Raw genomic sequence first — 12,439 nt, 5'->3', positions numbered from 1 at the left:
TCCAAATTGGCTGTGTGTAGGAGCTTATAGGAGAATGTTTTATTATTAGTTAACAACATAAATATTGTAAATAACACGGTTGCTTCAATTGTTTAGATTTTAGTGGGAACACTACATCAGTTGACCATAATATAGAGGGAAAGAATTGTATTTTTTTTTTAAATCCCTGGCCTGGATGATAACTTTCTTGTTTTAATTATCAATGTGCAAAATGATTTCCCAAGCCGTCATCCAATTGACCTTAACATCAAGGCCACTTTTGAAAGATATATCAATAGACAAATGGGCTAAGAAAACTTCAAGAAAAAAACTTTAAAAAGAATCTACCACAACCATATAACCGCACGTTTGTCATTTTCAAATGAAATAAAAAGTCATGAAAATTTACGAATTAGTTCTCGAAAGACTTTATTCCAAGGTAAGTAGCGGAAGGATGTACATTTCACGTGAACGCACATCATTTGACAAGATAACCGTTATATAATGAATATAATTATTGTGTTACACTGCTGAAATATTTTAAAGCATTTGGTCAAGCCTTTCCCTTTATTGTGATAAAAAAAACATTTATTAGAAAAAATATGTGATTTTTTGCTTTTAAGCCTTGTAAGGATTTCATTAAAATATAGTGCCAATATTGGATTGTGGTACTTAAAATCAGTATGTAATATGATGATTAAATATGCTTTCTGAGCACTTTACCTTTTTGCACATTAGTGATGTAAAATTATCTAGACTGAGACATAATTTCACGGAGAAAATATGTAACACCCCGTTTGTCCATTTTCTTGAAATCTGCAAAGGAAATAACCTGTTTTATAACCTGAAATCAGCTTTCAAAAGGGAACAAAATGCGATGAACAAATTGATTTGCTCTGGACGTTATTATATTGATGCAGCGACGGTGACAACCTGACGATTGCAAAGATTATTAGACAACAGGAAATTAGAAAAAAAAATCACCGAGGGCTATAAGCCTCAGTGAAATTTACGCTCAGAACACAGGCCAGAACGGATCACAAGTAGATTGATTATTAATTTATGACAACGGCCCCATCCTTGAAACATACCTGCAATTTATTTTAATGCAACAAATGAAATATTAATTTGAATATAAGGAATTTTTTTTCTGTGAACTATTATTTTTGCGCGTTAACAAATTTGTAATCAATTTTGCACAATACATTTCCCGCGTGTAATTTTTTTGCCCAACTCTTTTTTCTGTACAGCTTATAATTTAATATTAATGATCACAAGCTAGGACCGTTGAGTTCAATTTGCACAAATTCATCACTTTTCTTTTGATTTCAACCTGTAAAAGAGTTATATGCGAATTGATTGCTTTTCTGGCTGTAGAGAAACGTAGTCTAATTATCAATTTTATCATCTTAACGTGAAATGTTCAAAAGTTTAGTAATAGCATAGCTTCAGGGTTTATTGTATGATGCTCGTTCGGGATGGTTAGATTGGTGCCCACTTTTATATCAGCTCTTTTCAATTACTATCTATCAGTTCTCCAAACGTCGTGGAAAAAAAACATAGTTTCATTGATTAGCCCTTTCGTCTTTTCTTGGTTTATTTATCAGGACCCCGGACGAATCCGTGGTACGACTTCACTTATTACATTTAAGAGATTTTAATGCTGGAATGTCACTTTTAATTTCACAAGACAAACAACATTCTCGACATATAATATTCAACGAAACGTATTCAGTGACTACGTTTCGGTTCATTTTGTGCGGCCAAGCTAAAAGCAATATGTAGATATCGCCTTTCTTGCTTTTAATTTATGATAGCGAATACATACTTCAAATTTTTTTTTAAGAGCTTGACATTTTTTGCATTTCCAAAACAGGCGGATACAATTCAGCAAAGGTATTCTGATAAGATGCTTTAAGTATATATAATTTAATTTTGCAGCCAATAGGACTTTAAATAACGCCAAACGATGCAATATATTTTTACAATTAGAGGCACGTTGGTTTTCGTTCCCAAGAATTTAATTTTGGAATTTGATATTACCTTCGACACATATCACCTAGACAAAGAACAGGGCTTTTTTTAAAGCACATAATTTTGTTCAGGGACCAGCGCCTCCTAGTATCCGACTTGGTAATAACTCTAATAGTTTCTCTTGAAGATCCATAATGCCATATGAACTAAAACAAATAATATGATCATACGGCTGGCGTTTTGTTTTTTGTTTTAAAAAAAAGTGGACTGGCGACAATTTTATATCTGCCCCTGGCTGTCTAATGTAAAATTATAACTTCGGAATTATACCGCAAAATGCAATGCATGGATGTGTTATTTTGTGTGACAGTACGAACTCAACCTGAAATGTTTTCTTCAATGCGAGAAGCTATACACTCATAGCTAAAATGTTTCACATTTGTTGATGACTGATCATGGCCGATTGACCAAGTTGAGTAGAAAATTAAATCGTAACTGTTATAAAAAAAAATGAAAAAGAAACTCATTCCTTCTCACATGGCTTTATTTTGCTGGCCTAAGCATTCCAATGTCTTATTTTAACTCAGAATTTATAAATTCAGCGCATTTAATGAACAAAATCGTGTTCAACCGGAGGCATCTGCTACAAGCTCCCCTATTTCATAATCTTTTAGTCACCTAATTTTCACCTGCTCGACTTGCTCATGTTCTACCGTATAAAACAAAACATACAAGCGATAGCGTGTAAATACTTCCTTCCCAAAGACTGTGCCAACAGCGAGGTTAAAAGATTGTTTTTTTTATGGGGGGGGCGGGGGTTTTGGGTAGGGGAGAGAATTAATGTATTGTGGTTATTTCGCTTCTATTTTATAATTAGATGCTTTCGTATTTGATAAACTTGTAGAAAATAAAATTATTTCACAATGAATCTACCGACACACTATTCTTAAATGGCCTGCTTTACAGTTTAATTTGTGTTCTTCTCCAACACTTTTACAGCTGAGATAATTTGGTTAACTTAAAAGGGGGGGGGGGAAATATAAAGACAATGTAAAGGCTGTGTGCAGTTATATTAAAGGAAAGAGTGCGGTTTCTATTCTCTGATATTTATTCAAACAAAGCAGTCAAAACTGTAATCTGACTAAATTCAGAGACCCCATAGTTTGTCAGATACACCGCAGTCAAACTAAAGATAGCTCGCAAACAGCATCAAATTAAGGAAATCTCTTTGTGGAAAAAAAAAACACATCGGTTTCGCCGCAAATATTTATTCAATCTATTTGCTGAAAAAAAATAAAACTTTTAATCTGCGGAACTCTTCACTGCAGCGATCACTGACTGGAATTGTAAGATGCAAATGACGTCGAGATCAGCACAGTTTTACTTTACAAAAGATGCACAAAATCCATGTGGGATTTTTGTCACATTTTATGGGCCCCAAACAAATTCAATAATGTAAAAATTCTTTTGTGCCTGATTGTACTGCACCATCTTGAATGTGGAGCAGGGAAACCACAGATATTAGCGCCACCCCGCTGTCATTCGTGGGATGTGCACTCCAAAAGCAGGGAGTAGATCAAACAGTCTTTTCAAACATGACACACACATCGTTACCCTTTGTAACTTTTCATTAAATTATTGAACCTTTTATTAGGCACCAACAGCAGCGTCCTTTTTGACGTGCTGATCCTGAACCGCTCACATTAAAATATTGTTTTGCTCCAAGACTCAGTAGTTTATCTGTTAATAGCAAAGTTATGTAATGCCAATTAATTCCATTAGCAATCCATATTAAACGATATAAAAATGAATATTAAAAAAAAGTTAATATATTTCCCATTGCATCGTGAATTCAACCCATCCCTCAATACAAGTTCAAGGATGATAGATGTAGAAATATTTGCTAAATGTACCAATATTCTCTTTTTCACATCTGAATATTGTAGCGCGTCACAGTTTTTATGGTTACCTTTAAACTAAAGTGTGAGGGTGAATTCTACTGCTGTTAAACTTCCTGCCACAAAATGCAAAGCAAGACTGAGGAGTTTGTATTACAACTGTGTCATAGTGTTACACCGATGCAAAACATGTAGCCAGAGGGGCTGCTAATGATTACAGTATAAAACCCGGCTCCAGCAGAACAGGCAGCCTAGAAACTGGCCATTATTAATTCAGTGGTCAGGCACTTATCCAAGTCTCCCTGGACTATAAAACAAGAAACACATAGCACTCCAACATAAAGATTTTTTAAAAATATGATGCTTTATGTCTCAACGCTAATTATAAACTTCTTCTCTTCTTTTCAAACCCGGTTCCACTCTTTATTCAGCTGATTTCCTCTCCGGCACCATGCTACAAAACGATTAGCAGCAAATTATCCCTACGTTTTTGCTATTACATTACAAATTTATTTTATGTGACGCGCCGTCAGACCTTTCCAGCTGCATTTCACTGAATGAGTAATTGTGGAGATCCAGATGGAATAGATTTTCTACATTTGACAAGACATTTGTCATTTTTAAAGTACCAGATACAGAATATAAGTCAGGCCTTTTCTGTGCATCAAGTTTCCTAACAATTCATATGATATTTAACACTGTAGAATCAAGAGATTTTTTTGACAATGCGAAATTAAAAAGGCGGAACTGAATTCATTGCAAAATCGACACTTATTAAAGTTGGGGACTTATTAAATCTGGCCGGACGTGGCAATGATGGTTGTAAATCATCGCCCATCGTGTTATTGAAAAGAAGCATTCGAATTCATTTCTAAGTGTTGGAGAGTGTGGAAACATTTGTAATAATGAACAGAGGGCGGAACTACTTTCTGGGCATCTTTTTAGGTGTTATTTATCTCAGAGGGAATGACGATCCTGGTTGAGTTCTCTATTATACTGATCAAGCCACTTTGCTGCACCAATGCAAATCTTGCTGCAGCTAGTTTTAGGAAACGTGAATAGATTTAGCGTTCGAATTCATTTTGGGAACGTCCCCCTTGCAATATATTTCGAATTCGTAAAGTATTTAAAGAAATAACCTGGTGAATTTGAACAGTCTGGACCACTGCAAATATCCGTGCGGATCACTGCCTCCAATAGGGCTGCAACAGCATAGAACACTGAGCCCATTTCGCAAGAGATATTTACAAAATACATCGCCATACAAATCAGTTCTCCACCTTACAGTTTCAGAAGATGCAAGCTGCAGAATCGTGGCATTGCCATTTCTTTGTGCTATACCAAATATGTTGCAAATTTCCTAACTGCCCCAATTTGTATCATGCTCGCGATGATTAATAAGCACAATGCCATCGCAACTAGGTCTAAAATAAACATGCAAGCATGTTACTTTATTAATATATTGAACAATGTACTGTAATAATGTGAACTATTAATCGCACAGTAGAGTAGCACCCGATCTCAGCAACTTGTCCTAGTCCCATTCAAATGAATGCAGTGTGTTCGATATTTTAATAAGTCTTGGTTTATGTTTGATTGTCCTGATATTATAATAAATACAATTGTTCAGAGTCACGTGCTAAGCCGGGATTCCAATCTCAGATCCGATTTAATCTACTTACTCTCAGCTTGCTTTAATCATCGGATCTTCGGGGAGAGAGAGGAAATAAAAGCAGAAGTTTTTTTTTAAAAACGGGCCTTATTTAAAAAAACGCACACACACACACACACACACCATGAGGTATATGTGTCTTTTGAACGTCACATTGGAGAAGGAGCGGAGGTGTCGGGTCAATCCAAAAGACATTCAGAAGATACTCCAGATATACTTAGTGTATGTATATCTATACATATATACAACAAAAAATATCATTCTACAGGGTCAAATATAATGCATGCAGTACCTAAGCTCAATATGTGCTGGGATATTAAATATATCTTCGCTATCATTGATAATGCTGGGACTGTATAGGCCAGTCTACTTGGGTTAGCTGTTCAGTGCGGCCAATTTATTAAGGCAAATAACCTGCTCTGGCTATTTCCCCGATATATCAGCAATAATATAATACCCAGTGAGTGAGATTGTTTTTAACTGCTCGGCAGAGAAATGCTTATTCCACCAACTTTAAATCCAAAGCACTTATTGTTTTTCTTAATATTATCTGAAAACGACGAATCATAATACTTAACAACACTAGCCGAAATTATTTAGTAATACTTGCAATAAATAGTCCCACTTATCCGCGTCCACGGAATGGCGGCAGTTGATAACCTGCCACAGAGCAGCCATTTTTTAATCGCTAAGAAATCGTGCCTGGGTGAAGTATTGATACAATAAACTGATCCGCCTAACAATCGAATCAGGTTTTTATTACTAAATAAATGACTGCAAATAAACACATAAACAATACTCTACTCGAGCTTTAAAGCCAGCGTGTCAAGCTAAAGCTGCGATACTGGGGACTAAATGTTTTAAATATTACCCTATAGATAGACTCCGAGCCAGCAAGGGCATTCTATGATTTCAATGATTGAGTATGTTCCTTTCCTATTCTCCGATACTTATTTAGATATGCTATAATGGTGAATTTTTGGAATTAGTATCGTGAAGTGTACCAAATTAATTGGGTACTTCATTGTAATATAACCCTGTTTTTTTAAATTCGGGAGAATAGGAGTTATCATTTCAGCCTCATTTGGTTGTTGTACTTAACATACAATTTTCAATTAGTACGTGGAATTATGAAACGTATTTAATTGTGATTCCACTATCGTGGTACCAGCAGACACACTTGCACACTTTGCACGGCTTGTCGCGCTTTCTAATAAATATTCTGCATATTTTGGCAAAGATTTATAACTGAAGATTATGTTGTGTGCAATCTGCAAAAGAGAAATCTGCGAAGATTTCAGTGTGACTTTTTTTTTAAAAAATGTTTTACAGATTCTTCACGTTATTGGAAAGCAGTAAGCAGATGTGGTTGAAGAATATGTCATCAATATACAAGATGTGTGAGTCACTCTGTAAATAAATTATTGCTGGCCACCGATTTAATAATCAAATTTGAAGAGATGCTACAAGGATTAACTACTTACTATATCGCCATATGACGCCTTATTCTGTCTCCCAGCTAATGATATTAGAAGTTTAGACTTTCTGCTGGATCTGATGTATGGATTCTTTTCCCGTTGGCTTCTAGGCAATTAATAGAAATTTAACATTCTCATCAAACCACGTTTACCGAGCTGGACAAACGAATCAGGCCATTCAATGGGGCACGAGTCCTCCAGGCTGTTGTTATGTTTTAAAGGTTAGGCTTTTAGGAATAAATAAATTTTCCTCGATCAATCAGGACATTATTTTACACCAATGCATGATAGTACAGCCTGACTTCTCCTTTACTGTCGAAATGTGTCACACAGACATTTACACATGAAATGCACATAATGCAATCCATTGCACCAGCAAGTCGCTGAAACGCGTTTTGTGTCACCTTCTTTACAAGGATCTCTACATTTAAATGCCTTGGAAAATGTTGACTGTTGGAGTGCATTCTGTGCAAGTTATGCTTTATGTCATGGCAAAGTATCCCATTCACAGTGTGAGTGTGCAGTGTGCGCCATTTGTGTCCCTGAAATGTCTCAATATATTTCCGTTTAAATGAACCGAACTCTTGGGCAGGTTATGTGAGAGGAAAGCGTCGAGGTAGTATTTAGCAGCCGTTCCAATTTTCTTATTTCTTGAATAGTTTGGGGTGCTATGCTTTAAAGTAATGGGACAGTAAATTGCCAGTGACCCTGAACTATCGCTAGGTCTGCTTGAAAAGCTTTGCACCCAAACCCAGACAAAGGTTTCATGCACACAAATACAACCTATTTAAAGACAAGTCACAATACTCGGCAGATTGAATCCCTCATATATATATATATACATATACGGTCTCGCAGGGGTTGTAACTTCCATTTAAATTTAATTTCTGTGGAAAGTTTGTTTCGCAGAAGCACGTTTGTACCTCTAATATGAAGGTTGATAAGGTAAATATAACAGCCTCCTGCTCACTTCTCGTTAATATGGCAGATTCACCAAATTCGTGCAGGCTGAAAGTTTTTGTTTTTATATCTATGAAGGAAAAAGAACAAACATGGATGCACTTGTGTATATATATATATATATAAAATAGATTGTTAGAATCTAGTGAAAGTGGTGGAAATGGGGCGAAACAATAGGTGTTCATAGGATGAGAGAACTTTGCAAATCTTAGTTACTGTTTTCCAATAGAAAATTGTCAGAATGCGCCAAAGGGCTTAAAGGCTTAACGTTGGCAGTAAGTTCATCATCAGAGCGTGCTATTCTTTCAGGCTTTTTAACCATCCTTTGAGACGATTCAAACCACTCTCTCCCCGGCTTTATCCCAAAAGAAAAAACCAAAGGACCAGAGGTCGAAGTTTAACAGTATTCTCTTGACTTCCAGGTGTTCTACATGCCGTATTCAAGCATCAGCACTGCTATACTTCACCTCGAGGTTTTTTTTTTAAAATAAATATGTTGGGGCTTACATTGATCAAGATGAGCGTCGTGTGAACGATCTATGTCGATTTCTCTGTGAACAAATACATATCGAACTTTATAACTACTGTACTGTACCACTCACTGTAATGGAGAGCAGCACCGAATAAACTGGCATTTTAGATTACGGTGCGGCGGAAATTTTTGCCATGCGATCGTTTCTTATCTAAAGGTTGAGCTGATAATGCCACTAACAAAAAGAATACATTTGTGTCATTAAGTTGTTTTCATAATAGGAAACTACCAGCCTCTCACACAGCCACACCGCAAATATACTGGTTGCAACATTATCTGTACTAGAGGTGTATTAATCAAATCAATCAATGTTGACAAATTAGGAATATTTGAAGGAACGCGTTAATTTACAACTTTGTTATTAGTTAAAAATCACCAGCATTGTAGTGGCAATTAATAACCCTCTGAGTGGAACGCTGAAAGACGAATGAATCCTCCTGTACCGGTAGTGATAAGCACGGCTGTCCCACAGTGATGCCGAGTGTAGAAAGATTCGACAAGGGCGGGGGTGGTGGGTGGGTGAGGGAGTGTAATAGTCGATTGGAGAAAGCATTAATAATGAAACGTTCGCAGGTAGGAAAAGAAGGAGAAGAAGAAAGCAAAGATGAAAAGAGATTTGGGGGTGGGTGGGGGGGAGGTGGGGGGGAGGGAGGGAAAGGAAAGCAGATAGATGCTAATTGCAATACCGCACGCCGCAACGGATGGTCGACACGCTGTCTAAAGAGCATTTTATGGCTACAGCTACGGCGAATTACAATAGGTCTCAACCGTCCAGAACGAACGGGCAGTCGCTACGAAGAACTTAATGATAAGGTTTAAAATAAATCCAAAAACCGACACTCAAGAAAGACTCACTTACAAGCCATAAAACACATAAATTCATCACAGTGCGGGAATGAGCAGTGTAACAGTCATTGTTTAATGGAATCCTGACACTTCCATTTTAAAGTCGGGGAGTTTTGCAGGCCAGATGCTTTAATGTTAAACTTTCTCTCTCTCTCTCTCTCTCGCTCTCTCCACTCATTCTTTTTCGCGCATGCACAACATTTACAGGCCCTTCCCCCCCCCCCATCCCCAAATGCTGACAGATCGACATAAACTTCAGCTAAAATATTCTTTTTCGCGTGTGCGTGTCGCTGTACAGCTCGTTTACAAGCATCCTTTTTAAATGACCATTTTTTTTTAAAAAAAGCTTATTTTCCACGTCCTGAATCTCTCCCTCTCTCTCTCTCTCTCACTCACTCGTCAGCCCTTCGTCCCGTTTCTACCCACTCGGCTCAAATCACAGCAGGTCCTAACTACTTGAAATTCACCAAAATAATGACCGTTTCGGAATGATAAATCACCGTCTCCATGCGAACCTTGAAGGAGCTTTTTAGAAAATAGCTTGCTTACTGTGTATGTGTGCGATCCGTTTCCAGTCCGATCGCTTCCACGATCCCTCCTGTGAGCAGCCAGCCCCGCACTTTACACTGCAATCTATTTTTTTTTTAAACTTATACTTTTTTTTAAAAAGAAATCGGTTGCAACTTTTCTTTTAACTTTTTTTTTGTTGTTGTTGTTGAACGCACACTTGGCTTGCTAAGTCGTAGCGTGCTGCACAAAAGGAGCTACGGAATGAGATTTATGTCTTTCCAAATGAAAAGATTCATTCGACATAAGAGGTTAACACAAAGTTCGTATGACCGTGACTTGCATTGGCAAAAAGCAGCGCCGACTCAGCACAAAGGCAGTTCAAAGAAACCTTTAAAATACACGCAGACACACACACACATACATACAGACACACACAGACACACGCACACACGCATACATACACCAGTCGAAACTGCGGTTTTCATATCCCTGCCATAGTTTCCAAGCGCAGGCATCCTTTTGTTCGTCGCTGGAGTTTTTTTCTCCCTCTCTCTCTCTCTCTCCCTCTCTCCCTCTCCCTCAATCTGAACTTTGCCACTTTGGTGTCGACCAAACCTCGTCTATTTCACAGGGCAAACAAAACATCAAGGCATGGGGATAGAGAGAGGACGGGTTTGGAGAAGACGAAATATAGTTGGGGGGAGGTGGGGGGGTGCGAAAGGAGGTAATAAACAAAAAGGGAAAAAAATGGGGGAAGAAGGAATGAAGAAAAAATAAATGAAGAGGTGGAATTGATTGGGTGACTTGGCGTGTTTCTCTTTAGGAGTAATAAAAGACAAAAAGAGGGACGTGTAGAGATGAGACTCGCGTTTTCTGATGGGGAAATTTTAAAATAAGCACAGAGCAGATGTGTTAGTTGTCAATCTGTAGGTTCGTGCAATGGGAAATGCTAATGAGAGAAAATTAACCCGTCCTTTCGTTATATAGGAAGGGATCGATGGTTGACCCTGGGCTCTCAGGACGTCTCATTTATGCGGCGCAGCAATGATATAATCAGCCTCATCTTTAGCACGGGGCTACTTACTAGCCAACAACTTTTGTTAACAACCCAGGTTGTATTTCCCGGGCACCCGCACCGTCTCGCCCATCAATGATAAACTGACAGAAAATGATCCTTCGCTTGCAAATCCCGTCCAAACCCGGGTATCTATTTAATGATTAACTCTGTGTTATTTCACTTCAGTGCTAGGTTAAACTACCGAAACTGGGTTCGCTATGCTAGCCTGTGTTGGTGAAAAGTCCGGCGTTCCTCAAGTACGAGTTGCCAAGTGTTTGCGACGAAATTGCAGGGCTGTAAACCGGGCGCAACGCTAAAGTTACCAAACTGGCTTCATTAGTGATGTGGCCGGGTTAGTGCACTTGTTTAATAGCAATCCATCCACAATGGAGAGCTCCTCCCCGTCAGGGGAGAATGTAAATAGAAGTACCCGTGGAAATAAAAACAAAGGAACGGGCAAACACTTCGAATACTGTGTGCGTGTTTTGTTTAAATTCTTGTTTGTTGAGCAGAGCAAAGGTAGCCCCCTTACGACCTCCGAGTTACTTTCATGTGCGCGGAGTTGTGCAGGATTCCACACGGTTTGCGTTCACACTTTTCCACGATCTGAGATCCCAGGCTTGATTTTTATTTTTGAGAGAGAGATAGGATCCGGCCCCCGGGGGACGAACTAGGGATGTCCCATTATAAAGTTGGAGCAAAATGTGCTAGTGGAGTTTCTTTCCCCTCTGGGCCTCTATGTGTGGTCAAATGTTAGCATCTGCGCAATTTACATGGTCCTCAAACGTTGTCCATGACACAGAGCCTCCCGAAACGATGCCTAACAGGTGGGTAATATAGGACAGGTTTTAATAAAACTGAAGATTAGTAATTATGAGAAATAGAAAAAAAAAGAGGAATGAAGTAATATGGTTAACTTCAGCCTGAGTGCCGGCATTAAAGTGATATAGTTTTTCCCCCCACTTCGAACCATTCGTGTCCCTGGTCGTGTTTAACTTGTGGTTGAAACTCGAAGTAGGTCCTTAAGTGACAATTCTGTGAATAACGGGTAGATGGCACAATTTTCTAACATTTAGAGAGCACACACGCTGAGAACTAAGTCCATTTAGAAGCACTTTCTTTGTGTGCACAGAGATAACTTGACAGACAAGCAGAACATAGACATCTCAATGAAGCCTGTAAAAGTTCGCACAAAGGAATTCGCAAATCACGCGTTTATGAAGAAAAATTGCAGAAGTAAAGATTGTGGAGAAGGGCAACATTATTCCGCGGGGCTGTCAATAAATTAATTCTCCTCCCAAGAAATGTCAATTTGAACTGAAAATAAATAGTGCAGAAGCTTGGAGTTTTAGAGGGACACGGGCCGCGAACAGCAGCCTGGTTGAGTTGAAGGCGAATCCCTGGTGGTAAATCCATCATTAGCATTTCGTTCCTGTAAGGCGGCAGCTACAGTAAATTTATCCCGTTTTTGTAGCGCTTTAATAGACATTTATTAAATGACTTTGGAAAGAGCGTGGGGAGCCTGATGATAGA

The 12,439-nt window shown here is 38.3% G+C and overlaps 1 long non-coding RNA gene across 1 annotated transcript in view; it reads right to left on the bottom strand.

Annotated features, from left to right (window-relative positions):
* LOC144668394 (uncharacterized) overlaps window positions 1–11,826 on the bottom strand; it is a 29,350-nt gene extending 17,524 nt beyond the window's left edge. The window contains exon 1 of the long non-coding RNA XR_013573486.1: window positions 9,889–11,826. This is a non-coding gene — a long non-coding RNA (uncharacterized LOC144668394). The remainder of the gene's footprint in view (window positions 1–9,888) is intronic.
* Window positions 11,827–12,439: the final 613 nt, after the last annotated feature.

Source organism: Cetorhinus maximus, chromosome 26 (assembly GCF_964194155.1).
Source record: "Cetorhinus maximus chromosome 26, sCetMax3.hap1.1, whole genome shotgun sequence".
NCBI classification, from domain to species: Eukaryota; Metazoa; Chordata; class Chondrichthyes; order Lamniformes; family Cetorhinidae; genus Cetorhinus; species Cetorhinus maximus.
Note: the sequence above shows the minus strand (reverse complement) of the source record. Positions and strands in the feature narration are given on the sequence as shown.